This window comes from Rhinolophus sinicus, chromosome 5 (assembly GCF_057876585.1).
Source record: "Rhinolophus sinicus isolate RSI-liver-muscle chromosome 5, RSI-T2T, whole genome shotgun sequence".
Taxonomy (NCBI): Eukaryota; Metazoa; Chordata; class Mammalia; order Chiroptera; family Rhinolophidae; genus Rhinolophus; species Rhinolophus sinicus.
Genome location: NC_142505.1, coordinates 90727340 through 90734013, shown reverse-complemented (window position 1 = coordinate 90734013; position 6674 = coordinate 90727340). Strand labels below are relative to the sequence as shown.

The 6674-nt window shown below is 45.4% G+C and overlaps 1 protein-coding gene across 1 annotated transcript in view; it reads right to left on the bottom strand.

Moving 5' to 3' along the window:
- Positions 1–6674, bottom strand: part of SLC36A1 (solute carrier family 36 member 1) — a 217960-nt gene that overhangs the window by 40523 nt on the left and 170763 nt on the right. The gene's annotated exons all lie outside the window — the stretch shown is intronic.

Sequence of the window (6674 nt, the reverse complement as noted above, 5' to 3'; positions counted from 1 at the left end):
ATTGAACAGGACGGATCTAGAACATTTTCATCACTGGAGAAAATTCTATTGGGTAGGGTTGTTCTAGGGCATCTGGGAAGCTTCCTTGAGAAAATTTGAGCTGAGTCACTAAGGAAAAGGAGGAATTAAATGGGGGAGAGAGTGCAGAGAGGGAAGGAAAAACTTCAGAAAGTGGGAACGTGTGCAAAGGACTCGAGGTAGATGGGGAACGTGAATCCCAAACCAGTATGGCTGGTGCACAGGACAAGGGGCAAGTCATATTGGATGAAGCTGAAGAGGTGGGCAGAGGGCAGACCAGGCAGCGTGTAGGCCATGGTAAGGAGCCTTGATTTCATTTTTGTGCAATGGGAAGTCATGGTAGGGTTTTAAACAAGAAAGCGAGAATGGGGTGGTGTGTGTGTGTGTGTGTGTGTGAAGAACTCTAGAACTCTCTTGGTTTTGAAAAGAAAATGGCATAAGTCCACACAGAGCACTTTTCAAAGCTCATGCTTGTATGATATTTCAGGCTAGTATTCCAAGATTCTCCTTAGAGGTGGAAAAACAGTCCCCCCAAATATGCTTCATGACAATAGGCCACAGAGGGGGGCCTTCAGGTGCCAAGCCCAGAGATGGTTTATTCCCTCTTATTTGAAATCATTTTCACAATACTGAAATAATACACACTCATCAAAATAAAAAATCAAACTGTAGTCTGGTGTTCCCTTTTTGACACAATGGGAGAGAGAGGAGTAGGGAGAGGTTGGTCAGTTCAGGTTTGGTCATTTGAGAAATGCAAACCCAGCGCCAATCTCACAATCTAGGAATCCGGGTAGAGACAGAAAAGGTAAATTTCAGTATTGGCTCATCATTCATCCCACGACATTTATCAGGTGGCTGCAGGGTGCTCCAGAGCTCTCAGGAACAATCCCATTTCAGGTAGAAAACGTGCTGTACAGGGCACAAAGCAGGTGTGGACAGGGAACCCCTTCTGGTACAGAGGGAGAGGTGGCATTCTCCCTGAGGACTGGAGGATGTAGTCCCTGTGTCCTGGTCAGCCTGGGGCACAGTATCCCTGAGTTACACAGCACCCATTATGACAACAGCACTACTGCCAACTCATAGATGAGGAAACTGAGGGCCGGGGAGGTTGTGACTTGGTTGTGGAATGAGGCAATAAAAAAAGGGGGACTGGGAATGCAGAGCTTCCTCCCCCATATCTGGATGACTCCCGAGAGGGAACTCCTCAGAATTTTCAAGAAAACAGGCATGAAACGTGAAGCAGCCCAGGGCCCGGGGAGGGCTGCACCCTTGCTGACTGCTGAGTTAACAGGGGCCCTCAGTACCCGGCATCCTCAAAGGCAGTGTTTCCATATCGTCCTTCGACCTGCGCTTTCCCTCCCTTTAAATCAAATCACATAGTGAAAAGAACCCAAAAATCATTTAAAGGAAAGTAGCATTACCTTAGGCGGAATATCAGTATCATTTACCAAAAATTGAGATAAACCTTAATGATAAGTGCAGTACAAATATAATTACAATGAGAAAACAGTGTTACACCATTATGGATACACCCTGTGCTTGAAGGATGCTAGGAGACTTTCTCTTTGATAATCAGATGGTCCAAAGGAGAACTGAATTACAAGGAATTCAATGGTAAGTCATGCCAAATCTGTAACTCTCCTAAAATCTCCTCCTGGGCGGCAATGGTGGCTATTCCTCCCTTTGTGCAATTCCTCTTCACGGTGAAGGGGGTGGGACCTCTTGAGACCATCTAGATCCCTGGTAACAGAAGCCTCCGTCCTTCCCATCATCTGTGGCAGAACTGGGTTGAGCCCTTCCGGTCCAATGCGCTAACACTGAGCTTGTTTCCTCATCTGTAAAATCCTCATGATAGTGGTTCCTGCCTCATGGGTCCTTGTGTCTGACGCAGAGGAAGGTCGTCGTCGTCGTCATCACCACCATCCCATCTTTCCCCACTGTCTAGACTGGTGCTTTATGCCCGGTCCTCTCTCCGTTGCAAGGTTTCCTGCCTCAAGGCCACACTCCCTTTGTGAAGGGCCCCAAGGGTTCTCAGTCGCTAGGCTGTGCAGGACTGCCCGGTGTCTGCAAGGGTTTCGACTGCAGGACTGCAAGGGTTAAAAGTGTCCAGCAGAAAAGAGAGAAATAAGGGCACCCTGAGGAGGTAGTGGAGCCCTGGACAATGAGTCAGGGGTCTAGTTTGCAGGAGAGCGGTTTGAGCCTGGACACGTGCTTTCTCCTTTGGAGGTCCAGTCTCCCCTTTTAAATAATGATAGAGGGGGAGCTGTAGGGAACGGTCCCACCTTCAGAGCCTCTATGAGATCTGCCCTTCTCTCCTTCTGAATAAAATGTCCTAGGGATGAGTAAGGGACTGGGGCCTTCAAGGCTCACAACCTGGTTTCCAGATGGCCCCCCAGAGCCAAAGGGACCAGCTTCCTCTTCTCTGGGCCACAAGCCTGCGAGGGCGCTGAGGAGGGTCAGGGCGCCCCCTGGCGGGAGCTAGGGAGAACAACTGCCGGAGCTGTGGGATTGTCTGAAGGGACTGCGGGAGCATCCAAGCCACAAGGACCCATAGAAGTCATCTAGCCGAGGCCCCTCATTTTCCAAACGGGGAAACTGAGGCTCACAAGGGCAGAAGATACTTCCTCAGGTAGGGTTGCCAGATAGAACCCAGGACTTCCAGTTAAATTTGATTTCAGATAAACAAGAAACACATTTTTTAAGTGTAAGTATGTCCACACAACAGTTAGGACACACTTCTATTAGAAGATGATCCGTTAGGTGTCTGACATTCAAGTTTAACCAGGTGTCCTGTCTTTTTCTTTGCTGTATCTGGCAGCTCTACCTCCAAGCCGTCCCACTGAGTTAAGGCCTGGCCTGGGACGGCCGCCCAGACACGGTCAGGCCTTCTTCCTTTTTATACCCAATCAACGCCTTTCACTAGCAGCTCTGCCCAGCGCTCCGCAGGGCGTGGGAAATGCTTGTTGACATTATTCTGGGAGGTAGCAAGTGGAACGATATGTGAATCCTGACTTTGATGACCCCAGGAGTGTTTCCAATGGGAGAAGGGAGATGGGTTCTCCCCGCCGACCCTGCTACCATCAGAAACCATCTTCAAGGCTTTGGTGATAGAGTTGCCTGAGACCCCTGCCCCAGCCTGATTTACAAGGTCAAGGAGGAACCTGAGCGTCTTCTGCATTTCTAAGTCTCCCAGGTGATTTTCATGTAGCAAAGACTGAGACCCCCTGGCTATAAGGAAGGACAGCAAGCTGCTTGGATGGGGCAGAGTTTCGCTGGTGTTATCAGTAATGGTCAGTGTTCACTGTGCATAGGAATCGGTGGTTGAGGGAGACGGGGGAGGACGGACTGTTAAAAATGCACATTTTCAGCTCTACTTCCAGAGATTCCGATGGAGTCGATCCCGGCTGTGGCCCTGGAATCTGCACTTTTGAGAAGCACGCGGACTTCCCCTGTGTTTGTAATGTGTTTCATTTCTTAAAAAAACAGAACAGAACTGAAGGACATATGGACAAATGGTGAAGTTCTTAAAAGTAAAGCAGGAATGTATGATATACATTATTCTATTTGTATAACTTAAATATTTCACTAAAATACTTTTAAAATGTAGGGGCATATTAGGGGACGGTGACACAGGTGGTCTGACGACAATACCTTGAGCACTGGCTTAGGAGGCACAAGGGTGGACAGAGCTGCCCACCTCCAAATACATACTGCGTGCCCCCCCCCCCCCCGTGTCTAATAGCTGAGAGACTCGGAAGTTTCTAGGAGGAGTGGGCAGGACCTGGTCTTGAAGGGTGGGAAAGATTCAGAGAAGGAGCATGGTAAGGAAGCAAGCAATCTGAGGAAATGGGAAAAAATGCCAGGAGACGAGGGTTGTGTCTTGTTCACAGCTGGTGCCCCATAAATGACCTCTCTACTCCTGTCTGTTATCACTACCCACCTTAGCCATTACACTCTGGCCACCATGGTCTCTTTTCTGTGCCTGAAATATGCCAAGTCCTGCCCTGCCTCAGGGCCTTTGCACTTGCTGTCCCCTCTGTTGGAACTCCACTCTTCCTCCAGCTTCTCATTAATGCCTGCCTCTTCATCACTCTCACGTCTCAGTTCACATGTCACTTCCTCAGAGAAGCCTTTGTTGTCGCCCATCTGACTTCCATTTTCTCTCCTTCACATCAGTGATCACAAGCTATACTTATTATCTTTTTTTAAAATTTGTATTGGGGACCTATCAGTGTTTTTCCAGGACCTATCAGCTCCAAGTCAAATAATTGTTTTCACTCTAGTTGTGGAGGGCACAGCTCACTGGCCCATGTGGGAATTGAACCGGTGACGTTGGTGTTATGAGCACTGTGCTCTAACCAACTGAGCCACCTGACAACCCCCTATAATTATTATCTTGTTTATTCACTTTTGTTGCCTGACATGTCCCCACCCCCATGCAAAATGTAAGCTTCATGAAAACAAGGACGTGATCCCTTTGCTTCTGCTGTTGCTATCCCTGAGCACGTTCTTTGAAACATGTTAAGTTCTTAGTCAATATTTGTTAAGAGAATTAGATAATTAATGGGGCGGGGGGTAAGGCCAGAACAGGGAAAGCCCTGGAACCAAGGAAAAGGGGAGGTGGACACTGGGATCTGAGAAAACACAGGGGGACAGCTCCTTGACATTGATCTTAGCAAATATTTTTTAAAACATAACACTAAAAGTGCAAGCAACAAATGCAAAAATTAACAAGCGGGACTACATCAAACTGAAAAGCTTCTGTACAGCAAAGGAGACAATCAGCAGAATAAAAAAGGCAACCTACAGAATGGGAGAAAATATTTGCAAACCATCTATCTAATAAGGGGTTAATATCCAAAAAATATAAGGAACTCACACAACAACTCGATAGCAAACAAACAAACAGTCTGATTTAAAAATGGGCAAAGGACTTTAATAGATGTTTTTCCAAAGAAGATACTGAAATGGCCAACAGACATATGAAAAGATGCTCTACATCACCGATCCTCAGGGAAATGCAAATCAAAACCACAGTGAGCTATCACCTCACATCTGTTAGAATGGCTGTCATCAAAAAGACAAGAATAAGAGTTGGTGAGGGTATGGAGGAAAGGGAACCCTTGTGCACTGCTGGTGGGAATGTAAATTGGTTCAACCACTATGGAAAACAGTATGGGTGTTCTTCAAAAACTTAAAAATAGAACTACCATACAATCCAGCAATCCCATTTCTGGGAATTGAAAACATTACCTTGAAGAGATACCTGTACCTCTACGTTCACGGCAGCATTATTCACAATAGTCAAGACATGGGAAATAAGCTAATTGTCCTTCAGTGATGAATGAGTGAAGAAAACACACACACACACACACACACACACACACACTATGGAATATTATTCAGCCACAAAAATAAGAAAATCCTGTCTTTTGCGACAACATGGATGGACCTAGAGGGCATTATACTAAGTGAAATTAATCTGACAGAGAAAGACGAACACTGTATGTTCTCACTTACACCTGGAATCTTAAAAAGCTGAACTCTTAGAAATAGAGTAGAATGGTGTTTGCCAGGGGCTGGCTGGAGGGAAATGGGTTGTTGGTGAAAGGGTACATATTCCCAGCTATAAGGTGACTAAGTTCTTCAGATCTAATCTATAGCATGGTGACTGTAATTAACAATACTGTGTCATACATTTGAAATTTGTTAAGAGAGATCTTAAATGTTATCACCACACATAAAAAAGAGGTAGTTTTGTGAGGGACGGAGGTGTTAACCTTATTGTGATAAGCATTTTGCAATATATACATATGACAAATCATCACATCATACACCTTAAACTTATATATGTTATAAGTCTATAATGTCTCAATAAAGCCGGAAAATTTTTAAAAAAACAATATAAAATTTCTGCGTTTCACATACGAGGTCAGACAATTAAGTTCGCGACCTCATCCTAGGAAAACTGCTACATACCTCATTGCTGAATATCACTACGGTCACCTTTGAAATACTCCCCTTGGGAAGCTATGCACTGATGCCAGCGTCTAGTCCACCCTTCAAAGCAATTTTGGAACTCTTGTTCTGGAATGGCCATCAGAGCTGTCGTCATATTACACATGCTGTCCTGAATGTCTTCCTTTCAATATTTGCTTTATCTTCGGGTAAAGAAAGAAGTCATTGGGGGCCAGATCCAGCGAGTAGGGAGGGTGTTCCAATACAGTGATTTGTTTACTGGCTAAAAACTCCCTCACAGACAGTGCTGTGTGAGCTGGTGCATTGTCGTGATGCAAGAGCCATGAACTGTTGGCGAAAAGTTCAGGTCGTCTAACTTTTTCACACAGCCCTTTCAGCACGTCCAAATAGTCAACTTAGTTAACTGTTTGTCCAGTTGGTACAAGTTCATAATGAATAATCCCTCTGATATAAAAAAAGGTTAGCAACATTGGCACAACAAGTTCACGAACTTATTTGTCAGTCCTGTATCTCTGCTAGTTTAGTAATATTTAGTTCGCCATCTATTAAAAGAAGTCTCAGAGATCTTTGGTTACACATTTGCCAAAGGATATGGCTACAAATACAAGCTGATACAAGTGGGTCAAAATGGTGACTGCACAAGTGCCACTGGTGTTTTCATGAGGTGTGAACAATTC